This window comes from Paralichthys olivaceus, chromosome 24 (assembly GCF_024713975.1).
Source record: "Paralichthys olivaceus isolate ysfri-2021 chromosome 24, ASM2471397v2, whole genome shotgun sequence".
Lineage (NCBI taxonomy): Eukaryota > Metazoa > Chordata > Actinopteri > Pleuronectiformes > Paralichthyidae > Paralichthys > Paralichthys olivaceus.
The window spans coordinates 7,160,986-7,188,594 of NC_091116.1; the positions used below are offsets into that span (position 1 = coordinate 7,160,986).

General features: G+C 42.2%; 1 long non-coding RNA gene across 17 annotated transcripts in view; it reads left to right on the forward strand.

The window, feature by feature from the left end:
• Positions 1 to 27,609, forward strand: part of LOC109639012 (uncharacterized) — a 213,311-nt gene that overhangs the window by 94,562 nt on the left and 91,140 nt on the right. The gene's annotated exons all lie outside the window — the stretch shown is intronic.

Consider the following 27,609-nt stretch of genomic DNA (forward strand, 5'->3'; position numbering starts at 1 on the left):
TATATTGTCAATGTGTTCCCTTCATCACAAATAACCACAGAGTTGTCCAAATACTATTGGCCAGATTAAATGTTAAACATTCATTGTTGTCACTCAGGTACTTCTCCAACCTGCAATATAGACATTAGACTTGATTTATTTCATATTTATTTTAGCTTACTCCAAAAGAGTTTGTTATAATATGTTAAAATATATTAACATCCAATAAAGCTACATCTCATGTCTATGTAAAAATGCAGCCTGCACAGTATTTCTGTATTATTTCATCTAATTAGAGCCAGTATTGATTAGACCAATGTTGCATGTGTTTAAAAAAGATTTCATGGATCAAATTTAGAGTCAAAAACATCATATAGCCAAGACTTTCTTTGTTGTAGGGTACATGAAATACATAAAACTGCTGCCGAACATCATTATTAAGTGAAGAAAATATTAGGAAGTCTTGTTGAACCTTTATTGAAAACCGTCTGTAACCTCCAGGCTGAATCTTGCATGCTGATCTGCATCGTTCACACTGTGTTTAACAAGAATTGTCACATTTTTTAACGTTTGCACCGTCAGTGAGCCGAGACCCGCTGACCCAGAACAAACTAAATTACAGTTATGCAATGCTCGCTGCTGCTGAGTCTATTTCTGGCACTGATATTTGAACCAATTAAACTCTGCCTATCAGACTTGAAGGGTGTATGGTTTTCTTCAGCTTCACTGTGATAATGCAAATAACATAATTACTGACTGATCATGCTGTGTAGAGACAGTGACATATGTAAGCTGAGTGTGCATCTATTACCGCAAAACCAAAATGTGACCAAGGAGCAACAATATTTTAAATAACATGTAATTATTCCTAACCAAATTATATTAATGAATGAAAATGTTCCAGTTTGACCTTTTTAAAAATAACTGCAGCTGTGAATAATGCAGTGGTTTGTTGGGTCTCTCTTAGTTAATGCCTTCACACTATTCAGTTTATCCTGACACAAAATAACAGGTGTGAAAGGGGCCTTGGATCAATGAACCAAAATTTAGTCCGACCAAAAGAGGTGGTCCAGATCAAACTGAACCACGGTTCGGTTCCTCATTTGGATAATTCAAACTTTCGGACCACTTGCACGAAATTGAGACGGCATTAAACAATAGAGCTTAAAGGTTTGCTTGCAGTCTTCACCCCTGACGATATAGTGTTTTAATCACGAGGTCGTTCATTTGGTACATTTGAACTAGTGTGGATGGTGGTGATGCTGATAATGATATTACCCTGGCAACAAAGTTAACAACATGAAACATGCTGCTCACCTAACTGACACCACGACTGATGTAGTATGTGTGTGTCAAAGTTTCAGGTGTGGAAAACTCAAATTATCCTCAGTCTGCAGGTTCAGTCTCACAGTCAACTCAAGGTTGTCATACTGGCTTGACAGCATTTTCATTTGTAAAGAATCAGTGTTAATGTTCTTAGACGCACAGTTAGAAGAAGTTTTCTCTGATGAAGACAAGAAGTTAATATGTCTCTGGCTAGTTTATTATATCCATGTGCGCTTCGGTCTGAATCGAGTGATGCAGATTGACATACTTTTTAAATGCTTTGCTGTCTGGTGGATGCATTTATTATCGCTGCAACCTTTTTTTAATTTGGGGAAGCTGGATTAAAAGCCTCAATTGCCTCCTCTTTCATATTTATCAAATCTTGGGTGTTGTGCTGGTTGAAGTACACCTTCCCTGGCTCCCTTTACCATTACCCATATTTTAACAGGACACGGGGAGTCCAATTATTTGCCCACTTCTCACTTGTGTTCCTGGAGAGCCCTACTCAAGTGATTGGCTGCTGAAATGCACACTGACATCTATTTCTCATTCATGTGCGCCACACTTATTCCCACCAACAGTAATTTCTAAACTGATTTCCCGCACAGACTCACCTCGAGTGCCTGCAGTCACTTCTTGTCAGGGCATGAAGCCGCTAACGTTAAGCTACAGCGCGAGAGACGAGAAAGAAAGCACAAAACACAATTTCTAATCTCACACCTTCACTTACTTTTGATGAGCCCTGGAGCAGAGCTGAAGTAATGCCAGACCTGGATACCTCAGAAAGTGGCAGAAAATTGGGCTGTTGGCTGCCTGAGTCATTTCGCCTCAGACTGCTGTCGTCTTTACAGGTGGTTGGAAACTAAATCTTCTAAACAACCAGCTTGTTGAGTGTATATTCACAGCTGACCATAAAAATTCATACATTTTAAATAGCTGTTCATTTTTGACGAATCTGGAAGCTGTTCAAGCAGCAACGCACACGAGCTGCGGAAGGTTAATTCCACCCAGCGTGCTTGCATAATATTTGCTGCACGATGACGGGAAGGCGACACGGTGGCAGTTGCTTGATTGACAGTCACTTAGGGGTGTGCCATTTAACCACGGTGACCTTCCTCACATGTCACCGCCCTTATGAAAAGGTCACCCTTGTTGCACTAATGAGTCATTTGATTTCATGACCGCACGACTGTCTGATGCAGACCAACAGTTGTGCTGTGTAAAAATTCACATTTTAGGAGAGTCAGTAAAGCTAGTACTGTCAGAGGGGTGCAGGAAGGTGGTGGCATGGATGTTCATTGTTAAATTCAGTACATTGGTTTTTAGGTGATTTGTTGCCCAATTTTTTATGAAGAGAAACAGAACTGAGATTGTTTCAGTAACCGACTGCTTCTGCAAACTTCTGCAATTACTTCACACAGGGTTAGAACTAATAGAAACGATTGCCACAGCTATAATTAGGCCTTCACAGTTGCCATTTTAACATAAAATACGTAGTAGGTAAACAACCCTGAATAGAACAGATTGAACCATTGATGTTGTTAGTAAAAACCTGTTTATTTATAATTTTATATCAAAATGTCTGCTGTGAATAAGGTGCATTTTGGACCCAAGTTGCAATAAAAGAAAATCATAGAGAAAGCCCCTTTCTGTGAGTGAAGTAAGCAGTCGGCATCATGGCTGAGTATTTCCACCTTAACACTGCAGCAAACAAATGCCTGTTTGAAAAGAAACCAACATGTCAACCTGTGGGTGGAGCTCAGTAACTGGAAATGGCTCCTCGCCTGCAGGTGGCGCTGTGAGAGTGAGCAGACAGGGAACAAGGTTTGGGCCGTATTAGCATATTCAAAAACCCCAGATAGTAAATGAGGAAGGAAGTTGTGTGGAGTTACCTTTAAGCCATTTTAAGGCGGTCAGGGAATTCAGCCTGACTGTCTATTCTAAGAAAACATCCACTCAGTTAAAAACTGTGATCTCTAAACACAAGCTGTGATCACCCTGATTATACCACTATGACATCATCAGGGTTATTTTCTCAGTCTAAGACAAAAGACAGCTGTTTTCAGAGCACTCCTTATGATGACTAAACCAACTCAACTTAGTAGAGATGCCTCTTTAAAAAAATAGCTGAAGCCACAACTTTTTGCTTTGCATTCAGGGAAGGAAGTTGGACAATTTTCCATCTGGTGTTCAGACGAGATCTGGCAACCCTCTGGTCATAATTTACACGTTATCGATTTCATCTCTTATTAGTCTGAACATAAACTGTATTTTCATTGTCTCTTTACATGTGCGGTATGTTTGTTCTGATTATGTTTAATACACCGGTCTCTGTGGCCGTCAGGAAAAGCATGATACAGATAGACTGTAAAAATAAGGTGCATTATTATTCTGTCTTTTCATTAACTTCTACCAAACAGCAAACATCAGTCATTAAAGCCATGAAGTACGAGTGCTGCGTTCACTGCCATCCATCTGCTCTGCCCTCCTCTTTGCTGCAGGCCTTTAGCCCACTATGTCACATAAGGTAACACAGGAATTAGCAGAACAAGCAGATATTATCTTACAACTCCATAATGGAAGCACATAACTAAATACCTCGAGGAAATTGCATAAACAAAAAGGTAATTGATTCCAGGCAAGCTGCAGGTGGACACTTAATTACAGGAAATTTATTAAGCAATGTCCATTAATCACATTGACATGGAGTTATTAAAGGGATGCACAGTTTGCACTCGGTGGATAATGCAACACTATAGAACGAGATGCTAAAGCAATAGGATTGTTCCACACAGACAAGACGACTAAACATTTTTTAAATGAGATAAATACGGAGCGACTGCAGGAGGACGTGGAATTAAATATTTACACTATTTTCTTTGTAATATTTTCCACTGGAGAGCGATTAGTAGCACAATTTCTGTGTATACAACAGATACATATTCGCACTAAGACTGGCACAGATACATTGAGATACTGTATGATGAAGGTAGTTTAATGACGACTGCTTGTAATGACTGCTGCTGTTGCTCCTCGACCTGCTTTTACTGGTAGTGCTGCAGGATTGATTCTACACCAGCTACAATTACTGCCTCTTCTCTAACACTCCGTCTACACCAGTTTTATTTTAGCTGTGTATGTGTCTTGCACCTCTGACAGAGCAGATACATTTTTCTTTAAATCAATACGGTTACTGTATCTAAACTCACCCTGAGGGGCTTTTACTTAAAACACATGTATTTGTGCACTTGTAGTCCATTTTCCTCTGACTTGAAGAACTTCTTCTACAAGTACATTGATTAAACAGATCCAGAAAAGACACTGACTAAAGGGCTTTTCAGTCAAGTTGAGCCAAAATCACACATTTGCACGAAAGGGCTGCACAACATACAACGCCCTCTGTCCTCAGACCTTCAAATGAGCTTGAAAAACTTCACTAAAGAAAACTTTCGATATGAATTAAAAGGGGCTTTTGTGCTGTTGATGAGCTGTTTTCACTACTGCCATTTTAAGCGATTATTTTTGTACAACCTCTAAATTATCAGTACTACTGCTGAGAAACTGGTCAAGAACTAATCATATGAACAGATTTGTTCTGGTACTAGTATGTACGAGTGAGTTACCACTGATCTTCCCATGCACATCGACACCAATGCAGCAATTTTAGATGCACAAATGAAAAGTTCTTGCACTTAATAAACACATCTATTCATGTACTGTAGATACCTTTGTGAAACCTTCATAGTGTCGTTTCGGAATCTGTGAAAACAGACCCCTGCCTGTGACAGTAATCCACACACACTGTGACAGACCCCTCTCCTTCCAAGAACCTGTCTGCAACCTCCTGAAGGAGAGACTTGGATAAATTGGCCTTATTCCCCACACACTCAGAGGCAAGTGGCAATTAATCCACTGATTAACGTGAGCCCACTCTTGAACACAACTTCATAGGAGTCTGACAGAACAGTGGGGAGAAGGGGAGATAATTCAGAAATCTCCTGACCTTGTGCTTATTATCTCTGGTTAATGACTGTTGCTGCTGCCGTTGGCCTCCTGATGAAACAGGAACCTGGTCAACCTGTTTGATTAATTTTCTTTATTTTGCATATTTTCCTCCATCGTGTGTTGGTTGTGTACACAGTGGAAGCCATTACTGTCACATCCTCAAGGGCATTAACCTAATTTGTTTATATAGTGCTTTTCAGCTCTATTTTCAATTATGTGACATTTCTTTGTCTTACAACGTGAGAAAGATGGATATACGACACTGATTTATGTTTTATACTAAATGAATCAATTTTTTTCACTGAGATAACTTTTACATGTCTGAATAAATCACAAATTAACTTAAATTAAGTGAACTCAGTTATGATAAAATCATCTTTTACTGTAAAAATGAAAGAGAGAAATGGAAGAGAGAATGAAGCTAAACATATTTATGTTAAGTTGTACCAATAAGTAATGAGTAAATGTATTAACCGTCAATATCTCCAAGTAGAATGGCACTCATCATAGCAGATACAACAGCACCTTTATGAAACCACATTGAAATTCACTAACTCTGGATTTTTGTTTGAATCTGCACCAATGACATAAAACTCTATCAACTCCCTGCCTGTCAGTAGCTCACATATCTCGAGAACAGTTCACCTCATCAGCATCACACTTGACTTGTGTATCGTTGAGGGTGTAGTGTTGAATATGGTTTGATATGGAGACGCCATATGTTCAAGATCGATAAACTTTGAATAAATAGCCGAGTGGAGCTCTGTAGCAGCGGCGGCTGGGACTTAAGAATGAAAGGGACGTAATCAATCACGATAAGAGTAGACAGAGTCCACCAGTTGGTCTTTACATGGTTCAACTACTGCAGGTTACTTGTACAGTTTCAGACAGAAATCTCTAACCAGCCTATTCCAAACAGGAAGACCCTGCAATCTGTCAATTGATGCTCCACTGAGAGAATTCCCACATTTCCCACGATGCACTTCACCCTGTAGAACTATACACATTTACAGCAGGTGTCGTGACGTCTGGTCATGTAGAAGTTTGCACTCAGTTCTGAGACTGACTAGATTTTTCTTCATGTGCGGGCCACAGAGCGAGGCGACAGATCTCAGCAGCTGCTTGATTCATTGCAATTGATCCATAATGTGATCAGATTGATTATGGTTATTTTGTGCTGTGGGGCAGTTAAACTCCTTCTTATTAAGCATGGGCTTTGAGCCAGCGTTTGTTGTGACCTGAGGGGGGCACTTCTGCACCCGGCCGACTGCAGCGGCTGCAGGAACCAGCAACGGCCTTGCATGCCTCAGTTTGATCCCATAACAGATTGATACACCAAATAGGAGCTGACAAGCATTGCTAAAGATGCCAATGGTAATTAATTAGCATCTCATTTTGACCGCAGCACAACAGGATGTGGAGCTTGCTTCTCGATGCCATTTCCCCCCTAGGCTTTGTATTATCAGGGTCAAAATCCTGGCTCTGCGCTCTGAGGGCCACTTAATAAATTGAGGAGGGCACATTGACAGTCAGATTTTCATGGCGCGTCCCCGTCTCGCCGCTTCCCAGTGCCCCTGGCTATGACAAATGGTCCCAGTTTCAGCGCCGTTGAACGCAGCTCAGGAGATCAAAAAGCAAAGGGGGAACTTAAAATGTGTCTTGTTGAAGTTAATAGCTGAGAGCCTTTTAACTGGCATGTTGACACTTGGCCTATGTCTCTGATTGAAATGGAAAGAGGTCAGACGATGCTGAGGGTTTTTAATATTTTAATATTCTTCTTTCCAAAATAATGCCCCTGCCCCCACGTTGAGCAGCATTTACAACTCTGCTTTTAATTTTTTCATTATGCTCTCTCTCACCTTAAGGGGAATTGCTTTGTCTTGAAATTCAAATAATGGAATTTCTTGTAATCACCAACAACATTATAAAGGCTCAGAGGCCATGGCTCACAGGATGGATATAAGAAATGAAAGATATCAGAGTGGAAGCTGTCCTCTCTCCTGCTATTTTGTGTAGATTTACGGATCCACCGAAATTGCTTTTATAATGTTCTAAGCATCAGAGAAAACTTTTGCCTGGGATGAGGACGTCCACACCCTATGGGACATCCTAATTAAAGGCCAGGCTTCAATCAGTACTCACTGTAGTGAGAGAAATATGTCACTTGTTGAACTAGAAAGATGGAGTCGTACATAAACCCAAAGTGAAAACATATTTTCAGTCGCAGTACTCTCTAGCAGTAAATGTACAAATATGTTAGGACACAATGTTTTTTTTAATGATCAGGAAGAAGTCACTGTTATGAGATCTGTGAGTAAGTGTTGCTCTAGAACTTAAGTATTTTGTCAGTGTTGGGTACAAATAGTCTGTCTTTTATTGCACTTCTGTCCGTCCTGGGAGAGGGATCCCTCAGATGTCACTCTCTCTGAGGCTTCTCCATTTTTTCCCCCTGTTAATAGTTGTTTTTGATAGTTGACTCTTGTTGAGGGTTAAGGGCAGAGGATGTCGCCCTTTGTTAAGTTCTATAAGACAAATTTTGATTTGTGAAAATGGGCAATACAAATTTGATTCATGGATTTATTGATTGATTTTTGACCCTGTCCCATGAATTGACATGGAGGAGGTGGGGTTTCGGGGGACAGGGCCCTAATACATTTCTTTTAAATACAGGTTAAATGTTTTTTTTCCAATAATGGTGTCAAGTGGTCATGTTCCTGAGTTTTTTAATGCTTTAAAAATGGGGTGAAATATCATGATCGACAATTTAGACTGACTCGCAAACTGTGGCTGCAAATGATGTGATCGGTCACAGTATGGCAGCTTTTGTGTGCGGGATATTTTGGCTTAATTTATAAATAGTGGGAGGAAGTGGAGACACTTTGTCTTTATTTACAAACTATAGTCTTGCCACAACACAGTCAATACACAAAATACAATAGGCCAGTTCACTTTGGAATCCATCAGGACAGCTGTGATGATGTAAGAAAAAAAAAAATATCTTGCAACAACAAACATATACCCTGCAATCTTCATGCCACTTTCCTGTTTTCATTCATTAAACGATTTTTTGAAGTTGCTGAGTTTAAATCTCCCTGAGGGTCACAGAGTTCTCAACATATTACAGCTCACTAAATGACCATGGAAAGTTTGAATTCAGGTACGCCAAAGAAAAACACCCAAATTGCAGTTACAGGCATTTTCCATGACAGCAGCAATCTAATCCTCTTTTTTTCTTCTTCTTTTCGAAAAAGATGTGTTTATAAACCCCTCTGGATTTTTGTTGCCTCAACCACTCTGTTTGTATCAGTCTTTTTTTTTTAATCCCCCCTTTTGCGAGCAGTGTATGTGAAAATAAACTAAACGCTACAGCGAAGCTTGGAGGTGAAAAAAGGGGAGAGATGACAAAAGACAGAGAGGAAGGACTGATGTGTTTGATCCCATTATGGCTCCGTTTTGAAGCAAACAGGCGCTCAGCTCTAGTAGAATCCAGCAGTATTACATTCATCTTTAACCCCAACTACCCTGTCAGAGTCTGTTTGAACTTTATCAGGAGCAATTTGCTCGGTGTGCGTGCGTTTCCAGGTCCACAAATTAAAGAAATCAGCACAATGGCTGAAATCAAGAAGACTTGTGTCAACAAAGCATCATCCTTCACTTCACAGGGACATTTCAGTCCTCAGGCGAAGCTGCTGTTTACCTGTGTGCTTTAAGCTTTTTGGTTCACTGTTTTTAAGGAATGTTCTAGCTTTCTGGGATCAAGAGAAAAGGAGCAAAGCATAAAAGACATTTGTTGTGAATTAAGTCTTCAGGGGAAAAGAAAAAGCACCTAGGCTGCAGCCTGAGGAGTGAAGGGGGTATAGTAGGTAGATTGAAGCGTCGTGCCTCTGCCAACCACACCGCCACACTCAGATACTGTGGTTTATTGGATCCAGGCTCTGCGGATTTGGGGGGAACGAGGCACGGCTCGCCCGCCCAGTCAAACCACAACAGAAGGCATGAAAACAAACTTCTCAGAATAGCAGTCCTCTCCGTAGTTTGGCTGCCGGTTCAAAGATTTGTGGGGAGATGTTTGATCTTAGTTCAATAATCAGCCGTTTCTGTCAAAAGCTGCACCAGGCGACTCAGTACTCTGGTGGCTCCAATCGGCGGCAAGAGGCAACTGCCTGAACTCAAATAGGTGCAAACTGCAACTTTTAACCTGGAGGCAACAGGCCGGAATATTTTTATCCATGCACTTGTGTCCTTTTGAGGTTTAGGTCTAGTCCTATCACATGTCAGTCACCTTGATAAACTGTCAGGAAATGTTAAGGTGTTGCTAACAGCAAACCTATCTGCTTTGAATTGGGTGGGTACAGGAACATTTGTATTCATATGTACTATTTATTCAATAGTTCAGATATATTCAGATGGACCTGCATAAATAGATACAATTCAAATTTCAATCAAACAAATGATGATAAATGATAAAACAAAGATGTGAAGAAGACTGAAAGACGCTTTAGAGCTGTGTAGAAAAAGTTATTAAATGAGCCTTGAATCAAAATTCCGCAGTGTTGTGTTGTACAACAATGCAACACAATAACTTAGTTGTAAAGTTGATTCCTTCCAGATTCCAAAAAGAAAAAGTACCAGAGCTGCGTTCACAACCATGGAAAACTAAAGCCGCTTTCAAAAAACAAGATTGAAAAATGACTTGAGTTCACACGCGAAGAACGCAGTAGGAGATTGCGCGGGTCAGACGCGTTCAAAACAACAGGAACATGTCCGGAGCATTCAGGTCAGGGGTGGAGCCTGGGCAGAGCATTCAGGAAGCAGGGCCTGAAGAATAAATTCCACTGCGGAAATCATGTGGTTTTGTTTAAAGCACACCGACATGAGCATCAGCCCTTATTACCAAAAGCCCTCCCATCTCATTGTCTTTCCAAGTTGACATCTTCATCTGCGACTTGTTATATTTATATAGATATTTGCATTCTTTCTGTTGTTAGAGCAGCAACAAGGCCACTTGCTCTTTTTGGACATTTTCTCTCCTTACAAGGGGGCTAGCTGGAAAAGTCGAATGTCCAGATCAGCTGCGTCAAAGACAAGGACACAGCTTGATAAGACAAAACTGTAAAACTGCACCTGCAGGACGTCGCCTCTTTAGGTAACATGGTATTCCTAACCAGACTGCAGCAGCAACTTCATAGGCTGCTTACATGAACAGACCACCCGATGAGTAGAGTCGAAAAATATGTTAATAGGTTAAATGCCCCAAAATTATCTTTAAAAACAGAAAATATTGAACCAAGAAAATGGAAAATCCTTATCTGAAATATCCAAAATAGTTGATTTCTGTATGGTGGATGGAATTTCTGTGGAGCCAAAGATTATCACAATTACCACTATTCTATCTCCTGGATACAGCAAAGTTCCCACCTTGGCTAATTTCACTCTGACGCCAACTCCAATTATTACTTGATGTTTAGCTTTGCTGCTGTGTCTTTTCTGCCACTGCACACTCCCAGAAAATGTTAAATGCATAAATATGTCTCAAACATAAAACGGAGCGCAGTATAAAATCATAAATCAAATTCTATTTGCTGAATTTAATCATTTTAATGTTGCATTTGGCAACTTAAAATAACCAGAAACCATACAGTGCGACAGTGTGCAGCTTTAAGATATTTGAGAAAACAGTGAGTTGATAATAGAATAAAACAAACAGCCAAGTCTGGAATGAGGCAGAAGAGGCACAGAAAGATGATGTACATTATGAGAACATGAATGCATAATAAGTGCCTGCAATTAGCCCCGGCCAGCCATTGGCATATTGTAATTAATGTGCTGCGTCTACGTCGAATCAGTCAGAGGAGGCTCAGTCTAATTTGGGCATGGGATGGGTGGGGGGGTGCAGATCAGATCCTGGGATAATTGTGGGTGACTCCAGTCGCTCTCAGTCGGCGGCGGGGTGGGACAGGTCTCAGGTCTCCAGAGAACGTTAAAAAACCGTAAATCCCCCCTTCATCATTTGAACATGTGCCCTGCAGAGCTCGCTGCAAGAACACAGAACTCGAGAGGGGGGGGTAGAAAGAAGAAAAAAAAAGTGTTTTACATTCACAGATGATCCTAATTTGGTGTGGTTTGGAGTGTAATTTAGATCAAACATAGCCATGTAAATGAGTCAGGGTTTTCATAATTAGGTGCCTCTGAAGAGGGGTGGAGAGCGAAAAGGGGAAGAGAGGGGAAGAGCTCGGACCACATCAGTAGGTGTGGCGCTGAGGCCGTTCATCCACTGCCGGGCAATTTTCGGTTTCTCTCCCCCCTCCCCTCTCCTCCCATTTGGAGGTGAAAGAGGGAGAGAAAAGAGACGCGAGCTGCAACAAGCAGGCAGGGGTTAGTTTAGGGAAAAACACACTCCCAGCGGCACACAGCAACAAAATAGGTCACTCTGCGCCGATTTGGCTTGTCTGTTTCCACTAAGCAACTGACTCGGCTCAGCGTTTGGTACAGAGGGAGGAACTGGCCTGATGCCAGCCAGCACACACACAGACACACATACACACAAACATAGACACACACAGAGGATGCCGTTTTCCCCCAGTGGGGCCTGTTGATTGAGGATTACCGCGCTGAAATATTACGGGTATTGTGTAGGTGCAATGTTTACATTTTGGGTGAAACTGTTCACAATGAGGAGCAACAGCAGAATGAGATATCGCCTCTATCAGCAGTATTCGCATCAGCCAACACGAGGAGGGTTATAGTCACTGCACACGGACAATAAGTGAGTAAATCAATGCATAAATAAAACACAATAAACGGATACAAATAAAATAACATCCCAAAATAATGACGTAGAATTCTTTATTTCACCTCTGATACACACACACAAGAAAGTAAATATATATGTTTAAGTCGTTTTATTCGAAAAATGAATAAATCAATGAGATAGGAAATAAAATAATTTCTGAGAAGAATTATGCATAATAATTAAAAAGTCATTATGTATGCAGACGAATAAATATATAAATAACTAAATAATTAAATAAATGAATAATAAATTGAAATAATTCAGAAGTCCCAAATGGTTATGCATGAGATCAAATAAATAAAAATGAATAAGTAAGTTATTAAGTAAAAATATAGAAAAATAATAAAAAACAATACTTTTTAATTTTAAAAGTAGTTTCTTCTTATTTTCGTTAAAGGTTTTGATGTCTTTTTAAGCAGAAGATCTGGATGAAAAAACTGAAATGTTATTAATCTTTAATAAAGTAAAAGGTTAAAAGTATTTATTTACTTTCGCCAAGGAGGTAAAATGTTTTTTTTTTTAATTTTCACAGATATCCCAGAGAATTCATGAAGACAATCAGGCATATTTAGACGGGACTGTCAGGCCTTGATCTCAATTTCAAATGAAGCACGTCACATGAAGATCAATGAATGGGCACATTTGGTGCAGTGCTCACTGTTCTGTAGTTGCGATGCTGCTTAGTGGATATAAACTTGAGCACCACATGTAGATACCCTAGTAGTCAGAGATCAGGTAAAAGAAAACGGAATAGGGATGGACAGGAGGGATACACAAGATTAGTTGATGAGTTTACAGACGTGGAGCAGCAGTTGACGGGTTGTTATTCAGAGCTGCCAACACGCAAAAAGTGCAGCTTTCACTCCGGCTGTAACCCCAGAAAAGCCTGAACTCTGGAGCTCTGAAAGCCAAATCGTTTTGCCGCCTGTCTGTCTGTACTTCAAGATAAGAATCACATTCAGGGTTTTATGCTCTGCGAAGGATGCCAAGAGTCTGAAAGTGGGTTGGAAAATGTGTGTGATGTGCAGTTTACTAACATGAAGCTGCGTTGTTGGTGGGTTTTAAAGTACAAACAGTTTTTAAACTCTCGCTGCCAAAGTGTTCAAAAGTTGACTCTTTAACTCCGGTGGTAGCCAGTGAGGGGCCAGCGAGGCCACCTGCACAGAAGGTAAATGCCACATGGCGGGATTGTGAACCTCCCCAGGGATGCTGGGATTGCCACATGGCCCGCCAGATCTGCCAGGGTGGCCCCAGCGACACCCGGCTGGGTGCCGTGCTAGGCGACACACAGCTAAACCCGGGGATTAGCTAACGGTGCCACCTATCTGATGAAAGCAGAGCCAATGGGATTGTCTCCTCTCTGCATTTATGACCACCCCCTCCCTCCCTCCCTCCCTCTGTCTTTCTTGTATCTCTCTACTCTGTGTTTCTGGCAGCAGTGGAAAGCACATACATGCCACCCTGCTGGTTGTAAAATGTATCATTGGCTCCGAGCTCGAACAATCTTGGAGTGAGGAGTAAAAGAATCTCCAAGGAAGCAGGACGTTACCTTGCTGCTCCATCCGAAAACTAGACGTCATTTGCGTGATGTGAAAACTGATGATCCCTGATTTGAGAGGACAGTCAAATAATGCAGAATTTTTCTCTAGATTCAAACTTCATCCTCCATGTTGCTTCTAGGAAACTGAAAAGTTTCAAGGAAAGGTCGGTTTAATGTTGTTTGCTAAAACATAACATTTAGCACAACCGAATGGTAGATATTACCCATGATCCCCTGCCTCCTGACCCAGAAGAGCTGCTGCTGTAACAAATACAACAAACTGTGTTTAGAATTGTTCATATTTCAAGTTTCCTGGCTGAATATTGGAGATAAGACAGACATCAGTCATTTCCACACTTCTCACAGGAGATCGTAACCACTCACTAAAGTTAAATAGAGCAAGAACAGACGTCCAGGGTGAGGAGTGAGAATGAATTCTCCCTGTTCCACATCACTGAGTCAGCCAAATAACGTGAAAAAAAAAAGTTAGTGTTTCTTTAAAGCTGCGATAGCCGTCTTTGAGTCTTCCCATCTAAAACCTTTATTCTTCCTGTTTCACCCCCTCAACGAGGAAAAAGTTGTGTCCTTGTGTCAGACCGCTGGACGTCATCGAGCCATTCTGAGCGAATGGAAGCAGGTTTCTTCGTGATGATAATGAGACAGGCTGAAGAATCTCCCCTGTGCTGTGCGATGATGTGTCACTATAGTGGCATTGGTGTTGGGTGAAAATTAGGCCACTGAGCCGTGGGACATCCGCCACATCTTTGTCATCCCTGTTTGAACAAGGTAGTGTCATAATACCTAATTAAATATTACTCCTCCTGCATGAATGCATTTTACATGATTGACAATCAGCAGTTTGAGTAATGTGACACCTCTTCTGATTAAAGTGAAACTCACTTCAGATTATTGAAGGTAGATGAAGACCCTCACTTTAAAAATAGCTCTGCTTTTGAGGACACTTTTGAAAAGTTAAGCTCTTCTCCTTCACCTAGAATGGATATGTGACGTTTTTTAATGAACCCCTTCAAGTTATACTCTGAAAATGATCTCTCATTTGAACAAAATTCGATCTAAATGAAGCAGCTCAAGTTCAGTCAGCTCCTCGCCCAAGTTATCTCTGTGTCAACCAACCTCTGTGGTGCTTTCTAATTAAAATGGACATCTCTGTGCTGTTTCTGCAGCCTGCACATTTAACCAGGATCTACTGAATGCTGACAAATTTACTCTGATTTATTTTTCTATCCCTTGTCCAAAAGTTATCGTAGATGATATAACGAGTTTCCACGAGTCATCCTTTCTCTGAATCTCGACAACAGAGGTGATAGTTTAAAGTTAGCATGGGCCATGGTTTAAGTATAATTATCCTTTACAGACTATTTTTCTATGTTCACCTTATTTTGGTCTCGTAAATTTAAATGTGGTTTGATAAGAGGGCTGTTGGGCCTTGAGAGAGGTTTGTGCACCTCTAGTTAAAAAAAGCTTTAAATAAAGCAACTTTGGGGAATTTAGAGGGCAGCAGTCATGAAATGATGGCTTGTTAAATAACATGAAATGTATCATATCAAAAGAAATGATGAGTAAATATCCTTTTCCCCCCTGAATTTGATTCTGTCGAACAAATCAAGAGGTGTTTTTGCAGCCCTTTTTCACTTAAATTCAATTTCAGAAAGAGAAAGTAATTCATACTCATGCTCAACAGTACTCGCCCTCTAAACCTTTGCTAGCTAAAACCCACTGTGCCGCCCCTCCCCAACTCACCCTACCTTCCCTCCCTCCCAGAGTGACCCGAGGCTGGGCACAGAAGGGACAGGGCTGCCAACTACAGCACATGGCTGTGGGTCTGGGGACGACAGAAGTCGAGGTCCCTGCAGGGCCCTTCAGCTCTTACAAGGCTGTACCCCCCTCCCCACACACACACATGCACACACACACACACTCACCACTCAACACACACCTCAGGCGGATGGGGAAAGCACACAGTCATCCCCCTGGGAGAAGTGAGGCGACAGGGACTGTGATTCCTCAGAGCTACGCTCTCCTTTTTCCCCACCTCTTCTCTTTCTCCTCCCTCCTGCAGGCTACATCCTGCACATGCGATACGACAGACAGTCTCATGCTGCATTACCCATACACCTCTCTGTCCATGTCTGCGTTGCTTAAAGCCATGTTCCCTGGTGCAGCATCAAAACTGGGACACGAACATGACATTCGTAGACACAGGAAAGGATTGAGATGGAATGAGAGGTTGAAACAAACGCACTTTGGTCAAAGTTATCTTTTAAAATCAAACGTCATGAGATCGATCCACGCACGTGTCACCGCTGTCTCACAGTCAAATGTGGATAACATACAAATGTGTAAACAATTGGAAGTAAAACAGTTGTGGAGAGGTTTGCAGTTTGATTGGTTTATGGGGACAGAGGGAGGGATGGTTTAAAAATCTGTGACAGTGATTGGTTGCTACACAAGCTTCTGTTTCTCTTGGAATATTTCATGTAACTTGAGTGGGAACTTTTTATGGGAAATACGTGCGATTCTGCCAATGTGACATTCACTAGACGGCGGTCTCTGTGACCACAGGTGATGATTTCAGAATTCAGAATAAGTACATTCTAAAACTAGGACACTCAGTAGAGAGCACACCCCTGCCCAGACTTAACACTCCTCTTTTGAAGCCACATTTAAATCTGCTACATCTGGATTTTTATTTTGATTCACTTCAAATTGCACAGACTCATAAATATAAATCTCCTTAATATGTCAGATTTTTCTCATCAAGATGCATGATTTATACTCTGAGACATTGGTGAAAATGCCTAAAAAAAAAGCCCCCTCTTCCTTAGTAGCATCAATATTTCAATAAAGTTTCAATAAAAATGGTTGGGTAGTTTTTGCGTAATGCTGCCACTGTAATAGAGTCAAATGAGAATACAAATAAAACAAGTACAGAAAAATACATTTCCATTTGAACAGGTGTGTTTTAAAGAGTTTTTTCCCAGAGGATATAACCTAAGTTGAAACAGTCGTAGTGGATCAGAGAACAGTAAACTGATTTGAGTTGCACGTTCATATCCAAAGTCTACTAACATTAGCTGCCATAATCATTCGGGACACCATACAGCATCAGCAAAACCTGAATGTAGCAAACTGTGCAACTATGCACTTCATTGGTCATGAATTTATAGTTTCATTTTCTTATATAAAAGGAAGTCCTTTAGATTTCAAATATACTTCTCTGCTGATTTACTGCTGGTTTAAAGATCAAAACCTGCAACTAATAGTACATTTTTTCTACAGGTGGATAGTTTTTCATTCTTGCAGTAAAACGTAGAAATAAATCCGATTTTTTTTTTCGGTATGTTAAAGAGATGAAAGTGTAGGTAAACTCGCTGTTAATAACCCCTGACTCTTTGCGAGTATTTCTCATGGTGGCATTACAGAGTCTTTAAAGAGTCTCGCTCACGTCCCCGGGGAACTTTAAAGTCACATCAACCGCTCCTTTTATGAGCCCTTCACAGAGCAAAACGGATGACATAGAGCACGTTAAGATCCAATATTCTCAGAGCTGAGTGTACATAAAGACCGACGCTCATCTGCTCCTGCTTATTTGCTCTTACAAGCATTGTTTTTCTGTATTAGATTCCCTGCTCAATATGGGCTTGTTTTGGAGTCTCCACTTTTCGAAGAGCAAGAGCCAGAAAAGTTGAAACAAAAGCAGAAGCAGGGTGTTTTGTTTTTTTTCTTTCTTCCCTTCACAGATCCATAGAGTTCATTAGCTCTCTCATAATCTGCCGATGTGGCAATAAAAAATGTGCACCAACAAAAAGCACCAGGCCTTTTCCTGACACGTCATTAAACTGTGATGCATGACTGTTGCTCGGAGTACTCCATCTAAGTTTTTCCAGTTGAAAGGTCAACAGGGAGACATGACAGCGCTACGAAATGGTGCGCTGTACGTTTTCTTATTCCCCTTGCAGTTAATATGTGTCAGTTTGAGCAAGGTGTAGAGATTTGGGTTTGATGTGACAAAGACTTTTACAGTCCCGCTTGTAGAACGAGAGCACGAGCCGTCCTCCTCCTCTCATGGTGGCAGGAGCAGCGGGGTTATTGAGCAACTATGTGCAGCCATTTTAATAGACATAACCTGTTTATCTGTAATAGTCCTTGAGCTCCTGTAACCTCACTATAAAACACCCTGCACATTTTTCTACCCTCTTATCTGCAAAACCAAGTTGTTATCACAACATATGAAGTGTCAGCCGCTATCTTCCATCATGACGACTTCTAATGGCTTTTAAAGTAGTTACCTGCAAAGTCCTGACATTTATTACGATCATTTTAGAGGACCAACACGGCACAGAGGTCTGCTGCTTTCAGGAGGCGACATCATTATGAATTATTGTTTGCGACCAAGGTAGAAAATTGTACTTTGTGGCTCAGTCTCTCCCATGATAAATCAACCACTCACTTTTCACATCTCGGACTCTCAAAGCTGCTGAGCGTGGGACTTTTCGCCCCCCCCCCCCACCCCTACACTCTGTTTACCCATTTCCTTCTCCCGCCGTGAAAAAGCATCCTGCAGGTTCTCTGCTGCAACAGACACTTTTGACCATTTCTCAACTGCAGATCTTTGCTCTTTCCTGATTATTAGCGCCGCCTGAGCTGCTACTTTTCAAATGTTTATCCTAACTACACATTGCCACTTCCCAGGAATGAAAGAATATAAGTGAGAGGGAAGTTACTAGACAACGGAGGGTATATTTGTCAGTCGCTATCAGATGACTGTTAACATAGTCCCTGGATGTTTCTGTTAGCTATGGGAGAATGAGAGGTGAAGCAGCACAACATTATCCCTGACTACATCTCCTCCGCTAAAGTAATCCTCTGTGTGGCGGCAGCGAGATAAGGCCCGCACACTCGCTCACAGCCTCGATGAAGCAGAGTCAGGAGGAAGTTGGCCATCACAGCGGTGATGCTGGGTAAACAGAGGTGATCATTGCTCAAAGAAAGGAGCTGGAGTCTCCGAAAAGCACACTGATCTTCTGTCAAGAGCCAGGGTCATGGAGCTGGAGAGAAATATGAACCAGCGAAGAAGAAGAGGAGAGAGGATGATAGGAGGGAAAGAAAATGGATTGTGCAAGAAGGAAGGAATCGAGGAAGAGGGTAGGATGAAGAGGAGGTGACAGGAAAGATGGAAAACTGAAAGAAAGAGGAGAGAGAAAAGAAATGAAAACACAGAGAAGCAACAATGAGAGAAAGAATAAGAGAAAAGAGATCAAATTAAGATGGCGAGAAGGGAAGAAAACCAAAGAAAAGTTGGAGAGAGGAGAGCACGGGAAGAGGACAAATTAGAGCTGAGAAAAGGAGAAAGTGGGACCGAAGATGGATGATGCACTAGGCAAAGAAAAGGAGGGAGGAGGTAGTGAGGAAAATTAATTTGAAGAAGAGAAAGCAGAGTTGAAACAAGAAGTGAGCCGAAAAAACTTTTATGGGGAGAGGAAGAAACAATATTAAAAGTGGATGAAGTTATGCTGAAAGGAAACTAAATGGGGAGGGGAAGGAAAACAGAGAGAAGTGGAAGAGGACTGTGGAAGGACGAGAGGATCAGGAGGAGGAAGGAGAAGAAGAAAGATAAGAAGACGTGCAGGGAAAGTGAAAGAGACAGGAGGGGAGGCCTCTTCGTCTAGACTCACGACAAAGAGTGTAATTAACAATAACAAAAACCTGGCTTCCCTTTACCTACTTCAAATATTCCGCTGTGGGTTACGACAAAGCATTACCTTGATGTACTACAGCGCGCTCGCCTGCCGAGTCGGCGCCCGCGGTGCCGAGCTTTACCTTCTATTGCATTTTGATCACTCCGCCGCTCTCCAGCCCGATTAGGACGATTAATATTAATGGCTTGGCAGTTTCTCTCTGCTGATCAGAGCTCTCGACTGACTGGTTCCCAGCGTGGCGCCACACCTTGCTGTAGGTGACTGTCAGGTTTGATTATAGGCAGATTAAGGGCTCTCTTTCCTGCTGCCGCTGTTCGACATACTCAGATAAGCAGCATAAGTGCCGGTCGGTTATTCACCGTCACAGAGGTGATTCGCTGAGGTTTGACAGTCATGCGATCGCACAGGGCTACGCTGTAAAAAGTGTTTAATCTACATACAAAAGGGTGACGTCTGCAGGTGTCAGGGAACCAGGTGCAACGTGAATTGTCCCTGGATCAAACCCTGCAGCACGTTTTGCTTGGGGTCCCAGTTGGTGATGTCACAGCAGGTATATCCCATCAGTGGTTAAGGGCAGTGACCTGCTGGGACATCATTAATTGTGTTGCGGCCAGATGTGCTAATTCTAACTCGATAACAATGTAGCAGCAGGAGTTTTCTAGCTCCTGTGCTTCAGTGCTTATTTCCCTTTTAAGGCCTTTTCATAAGGATTTGATATGAAAAAACAAAACGTAATATGTTTCTCATCCCACTGATTGTTTTACTAGTGTAACTGGAGCTTTTAGGATATGATTTTTTTTTATACTTTCAACCGAGATGGAGTTTTTATAAGCTTTGGATATGATAACGATGTAATGTCTCATGGATCTGGAGCAGAAATATGGCAGGTTTTTTTCAGAGTTTATTTCTTCTAGTGGGAACAAAGGTTTTGTCTAAATGTAAAAGTTCTGCAGAGTTAAAAAGCCCAAAGTCAGTGTCAAAGGGAGTGATGTCACAATGACATCACAGTTTCCCCCATTTGCATGAAGGCTTTAGTTAATGAAATATTGAGATTACTACATATATTATATGAATTGTATATTCATTTGCTGATTCATAAACTTCTTACCATCCACTATATCACAGTGTATGTCACTATAATAATACATATGAAAATTAGAATTAAAAAATCCCAAAAGAAAACTAATTGGGCAGAGAAATATATTTGGAAGCGTAACACAAACAGGTGATCACAGCTGTTGCACAACATGAGAACATTCATTGGATGCAGAGCAGAGAGCATCAGTGCTTTATGGTGGCTTCCCCACAGTGATGGATGAGGCTGATACTCGCTGAAAGGTACAGGAGTGTATCCTAGCACTGAGGCGCAGGAGGAGCGGGGGCTGCGTCCAGCAGCTGCCGTTTAAGTCATTTGTAACACATTGGATGCTGACTCAGCAATCCTGAGCCTCAGACAGACGGATCTTTACTCTTCACATGTTGCTGCTGCAGCTCCTGTGATTTGTGGATCTTCCTCTCAGTGGAGAGAATGGGGAGCCTGAGATGAATGAGAAGTTCCATCTCATCATCAGGGGGTTTACATGTATGCAAGTTTTCTAATAGTGAATATTTTGGTGGCAGGGGTTTGAATTGTGTAACGAAGGAATTACACACTGCTCGCCAAAGTCAGTTATAGGGCTGCCTAATTAGTTGTACTAAAATCACTTTTCAATAAAGTTAACTTCTCTATAATTTGTGCTTTTCCGTCCATTTATTGAAAAAGGCGAACTTGAAACCTCAAATATCTTGTTTCCTTGTTTTCCAGGAAATAACTACAAATGAAAAAATCTGCCATTAACTGGAAACATGTTGGATCACTGTTCCCTGATGTTAATCTGCAGTAGATCTGAGCATAATGTGTGGAATACATCCCGTATTATCAAGTTAATACTCATTTCTGAGCCGAATTAGCTCAACTTCGTCTGAGTCGGACCAGTAATTACAGTAACGGTGTCGGGTTGTGTTGCGGCGGTTGGCGTTAATCATGTGCCATCAAAGCCGAGCTCCTTTGAGAGCCAATCAGGTATCAGATTGCTTTGGGCATAAAGAAAACAAGGCTGAGTGAGCGAGGTGTCTGGCCGCTGTACACAACCTCATCTGTCTTCTTCTTGGCGGGGGGGCTGCCTGACCCTTGACCCCCGCAGAGGGCTGCAGCATTCATCACGACAGGTTAGGTAATGTGGTTAACTACCTACTTCCTCTGTAGGGACTGGGGCTGCTGTAGGGGCTTGCAGGGCGGTTTGTCTCCAGGTGGACGATCCTTCTTTCTGCCGGCTCTGACAAAGAGATCGGAATGTTATGAAGCGATCTGCAGCGGTCGCAGGTGACAAATGAGTGTAGTCCATCATCGGGTGCTTTGGCGTTTGGGATGTTTTCGCCTCCCTCCGATTCTGTTGCGCTGCTGGTGCCGCTGTCAGAGGTGTTAAATGGCCTGTCGAGTGTGTCTGTGAGAGGGAGAGCACGTGTACCTCTCTCAAAAACTGATCCATGACAGTCTGTCGGTGCAGAGTTGTTTTAATGGGTGTTATTATTATTTTCCGGCTCAATAATTTACAAATTTATCGAAAAGTGCAGGTCGCGCTAAATTAAGTCTTCTTAGAATTTATGGTTATTTTAACACTTGCCATCAAATTTCTTTGAACACAGTTGCTTTATTTATAGATAAAAAACAAACACGGTCAAGGTTTTTTCCCTGGCTTTTCCCGGAGCTTTTAGCCACAGCTCATTACTATTATGATGCTCTTGGGATGAAGTGATTCTTGTAAAAGGTGCTCATACTTATGGATAGTTTACTTGTTAACCCTGTCTCTGGCATTTGATGTTAAATGTCCCTTTTGGTCTTCCTCGGTTCAGAGATGTAGAGCGACAGTTTTCACTGTCAGTTGTCTGCTTCCAGTTTTGAATCCCTTTCTTGCCTAGTGTTCATTCACCAACGCACTGATTTAACAGGACTTTAGCATGAAGGAATAAATGATGAGAATCACCCCACTAAAGGGGACAGGGGACAAACTCTCAAACGATTTCAAGGCTCAAACAATAGCTAATTTTCTATTATAAAACAAACCATGTGAGGGTTCTCTGATCTCCTGCCGCTCTCTGCAGGATGGCATCATTACTATGTGTCTTCCAAAGCTTTAGGCAACTTAATCCACTCAGTTCAAGTTGAGAATCATTGGGTTTTTGCTCAAAATAAATCAATGTTGTCTATTAGAAGGAAAATGGATGGCAATTGTTGGTCTCTGGTGACCACGTCTAACTTCATGTTAAAAGGTTAATACGCTATAAAGTAAATCAACTGCAAATACAAACAACAGATTTACCGAATAATAAAACATGGTAGAAAATAATCCCTCTGTTCAGGGTGCGGATACATGCGTATAGGCCTAAAACGGTCGGGGCTCTTCAGCTCTGCAGGTCGTTTCCATGGTTATTCTTTACTTGATTTTTCCTCATCAACTCATCTGTCCTACTTGGCATACGTCTTAAATTTCATTTATTATGGTCCTGTTGAAACCTGCAGAAACCTTACATTCTGTCGTTTTCAGACTCAAACGTAAACTTCCCCGTAGTTCATCAGCCTGCTTTCTTAATCTGCAGACAGAAAACACATTCACAGATGAGTCAGAGCCTGTAGATGCAGGCGAGCTGATATCCAACTTTCCTGTTCATGTTAGGAAGTGAGCTAAGTGACTCAGCTGCAGCGTGATGCTACTGTACGCACCAAGGACTTAATTGATTGTGTGCAGTTTCAGTGGCTTAGCATCTGGCGCTCGTGATAATCCCCCTTCTGTCCTGCATCAGTCGGACGTATTGATGAAGCACTCAGGTCTGTAGTGCTACATTTACTCGGCACATTAGCCCATTACAGTTATGGGCAGACAAGTAAGAAGAGACTCTTTACCTGAAGAGGGATCGTTTGTGTGCAGAGAAGCGAAACAGGCTGCGTGTTATCTCTACCTGTATTGAAATATAACTGTAAGAGATGCATATTGATTTTTGAGCTCTTCAAATATTTAATGCCATCATCTTTTCAAACATTTTTATAAATGAACATTTGAAGAGACAAAACGGATCATCACACCATCTTGCTCCTGTGCTGTGCATCAAAACTGAAGATTAGATGAGAACGAAACGCTTCACACAGTAATGTTTGCAGATATATGGATATTGATTTTGAAAATATACTTGAGTGATACTTGACATGCACAGTTTATATTATTTATGCAACATACGTTCCCATTTTGCCATAACGAAGCAGAAAATATCTCTTATTGCATCACAATGAAATTAGAGGTGCCGACCCCATCATGACCCTGTTTAATTAGTTTGGGAGCATTTTTTAGTGATGAGTAAAATCATATTACAACCAATATTTTTCAATAAGAAAATAATGGATATTGCTAAAAGAAAAAAAACATTAGAAACAGAAAATATACACAGTTTGACCACTGCAAGTGTTTAACAATATAATCTTTTCACAGATTTCTATACATTCCCACTTTGATATATACATATGTGCACTCAGGGGCATCTTGTGGTGAAATGTTGTGCAAGTACAGTCCATTCAGTCTCGGGAGTCCGTTTGTTGTCAATAAACAGCCACCTAAGGCCCTTTGGAATCTGACAAACACCACTTGATCTGTGGTGCGAAGACCATTAGGGCCCAGGTATATTGATGGCGGAGTGCTGCTGCGCCCCAGCTTGCATCCATGCCGAGAGGACACTTGTTCACTGTGTGTTTCCAATCACACGCCGGCCGTGCAGCGATGCCTAATGGCCTCAGCCTGTCGCGCAGGCGCATGTGCTCCCGATCAGCCTCCTATTGGGTGCCGTTTGGGGGGCTCGGGCAGATGGGAGACAGGCATGGAGAACAGGGAAAGAGGGGGAGGATTTGAAGGGGAGAGTGAGGGCGAAGGGACGGCATATACGTGTGTGTATGTGTGTGTGCTGCCTCTGCCCATCCGTGCATTCAACATGCCATCCAGAGACCCCCTTTTGCGTACTGCCCATGCTTCATTAGGATGCCAGGATAATGGCCAACAAGCACGCGCCGTGACACCCCATTTCCCGAGCACTGAGCTCTCCAACCACGACAGATGTCGACAGTGCCGCCGCCGCCACTACTAGGGGCCCCTTCACTTCCTGCCTGCTTGGCAATTCCAATGCCAGGGAAGCAGGGGTGGCTGAGGCGGTCTCACATACCAAAAAGGGCACCATTGCCAATCTGAGGTGCTTATGGTGCTTGTGGTGCTTATGTGATTTTGTTTTAAATTTAGTTTTTTTCAAATCTCCTTTCGTTGCATTAATAGCTTATTTGCTACTCAAGCACTTGGGATTACAACACTGCAAAGGATCATTATGTTTCGTTCCCTGCCTCACCACTGGCGCCCCCTCCAAAATCCAAATGATGTATCTGTAGACAAAACATAAACAGATGTTTCAGTGGCTGTTAGGTGTCCTCATAGGGGATGTGGATAAAGAGGAGGGGGTGATCATTCGACATGTGTGTGAGCATCAGGGACAATGTTGTTTTAAAAGGTGTTATTATGCGTTTGCAGCGGCAGCATGGCATGTGCACCGGTAATAATGTTGGGGCCGGATTTAGAGTGCTGTCACAGACGCATCAGGAGAGGGAGCAGGGGCCGCGGACCGAGGCTAATGGAGGCAAAACAACCTCCAGCTCCTGCCCCTGCTGTCCAAAAATCAGCTTTTAGAGGGAAAACACAGGCCACCTCTCAGCGCTCGCGCAACACGATACGTCAATATGAGAGGCAATTTAATCCCTTCATTTGAATATGCATCCTCCCTCCCTCTCCTCTTTGGCGTTTTTGAACCCCGACCAGATTTCAGGACCACGGGGGGAGGAAATTGTTGTACATTTCCTAGCAAATTGAGTTAAACGGACATTAAGTAGGGCTTTAAGAAAACAAATGGTCGTCTTTATCACAGGTGGACACTGATGGCTTAATGGGGGCCTGTGAGCTGATCGTATCACCGTCTAATGGCTTGACAGGATGCATTAAGGTTTTTGTGTAAAGAACTGGCGAGCAGGGCCAGGCTGAATGGTGAAATGCAGACCTGTCAAGTGCTACGTGCTCCCGTTTTTTTTTTTTGTGTGTGTGTGAAGAAGCAGATGTTTGTGTCTATACGGTGGACTGGCAGAGGGAGGCCGGCAGCAGATGCCTGTACCGGTGCCAAGGTTCAGGATTGTACAGACGGTACATGTTCAGAGAGAGAAAGCTGCCGTCCCTCTGCCATAGGTGGCTCCCCAGCTGAACGAGCCCCCCTCTGCCCCCCCCTTCTGCTTAACCACCGCAACGTCCGACCCCTTTTATTTATTCATCTATTTGTTGAATTATTTACTCATTCCATCGCTCGTTTGGCCGTTTAACGACCCGCCTGGAGGCATGGGCGAGATGGAGCGTTTACTTCAGGGACAGATGACCGTTCACTTCATTTATTGGGGAAATAAAAGCAAATGCTATAACACTATGGGCCTTTACAGTGTGTGCTAAAGCGCTAAAGAGCTTTGTTCCCAAATATGACACCCTTCACATGAATAGCTTTTCATGCTTAAGCTAGTTCCTCCCTTTGAAACTACATATCACAGAGCATCTCCAGTCACCTTAACAGCATAATCTACCAGAACACTAAACTAAACTACTCAAATTTGAAGTAGAATTTAAGATTTAATCAAACATGTGATTTTCTTGCAGTTGAAACTCATATTGGATTTGATTGAGATTTGTAGTTCTGTGCCAAAATCATCTCAACCATCACAATATGTGACGTGTGAACACCTAATTTGCACTTGAATAGAGTTCTTAAACAGACTGAAGTCCCTAAAAACATTGAATCCTCAATGTCACACGATCATTTCTCACCCCCATAAGGCACACGGTGAAAATAAAGGCCTTTTGTTCAGGTATGAAATCGTCACTCAGACAAATATTATCCTTTGCTGTAAAGGTTTCATCTCATCTTCTAATTCTTTTATGATTAACATCTATTGAATGAATACACCAAAGTGTCAGAGCAATAATGGGGAACACCTCAGCCGTTCATTATGAGAGGGTCTGCATGTATAAGGTAGTGATGCGGTTCGTCGACATTAATAATCCCTGGGAGCACCTCAGCCGCCGCTGTTCACTCTCGCTCACCATCTCCCAACACGGCGAAGGATCACAGCCTCTCCTCTGACACCTCCCTGTAGTTTTGACTTGAAGAGGGAACTTTTTCTTTTCTGCCTCCCTCCCCCGCCTCCCCCCTGGCTTCACCCCCACGGCTCTTTGGAAGGAGAGCTCTTCTTTGCTAAGGTACAGCTTGTTTTATTAACATCAAAAGCGCCCGTGGGAGACGGCAGTGATCAAATTCCCCTCTAATTAAAATGAACCTGGGTTGAGATTGTTGCGCTGTTTAATATGTACAGAACGCAGCTGATTGCACAAAGCAGTCCTCCTTTTGTTGGCGCGGATAATGCAGGGCCCGTCGAGGCGCCGACGTGGGCAGAATGAGCGTACCTACGGAGCATCCTCGCGATCTGGGTGATGTCCTCATTGCTGTCTGATGTGAGACTGATGTCAAATGTGGCTGGTGAAACCTAAGCCTCACCTCGCCTTTAATTTGGAGGGTGATTGATGGACCTGGAGGCAATATTGCAGAATGTTCAACTCATGTCTAGGTTGCCTCCTCCACCCTTTACCGAGCCAGCGCTGTTTGGCAGCCCTTCCCTCGTCCTTGCTTCCCAGGATGCCTTAAAGTTTCTCTGAGTTCAAGTTCACGTTGCACTTCATCCTCCGCTCGTAGTGCAAGCATCATCCTAATGGATTTGTTCTATCTGCAAAAGTTTTCCATCCTCGGGTCAAAGACGGGGCACTTCAAATTTGGCATTTTATGTGTATGATTCAGGAACGGACAGCAACTTTTAAATGTAAAACAATAAAACCATATCCGCATTTTGTCAAAAGAAATTAACACAAAAAATCATCAGAAAGTTGATAGATGATGTTAGTTATCATCAGCTACTCAGTGCCTACTTGATGAGGTAAAACAGTTTTCTAATACTAAGACAGAATGATAAGAAAATCAAAATTCTGTTCTTGAGATCACAAATTGCTGTTATTATCTTGTTAATAAGTCAGTTGTTGCTGCTTTTTCAAACTCTGATTGTTGGCGTTGTCGCAGCCTTTGTCGAGAGTCAACATTTG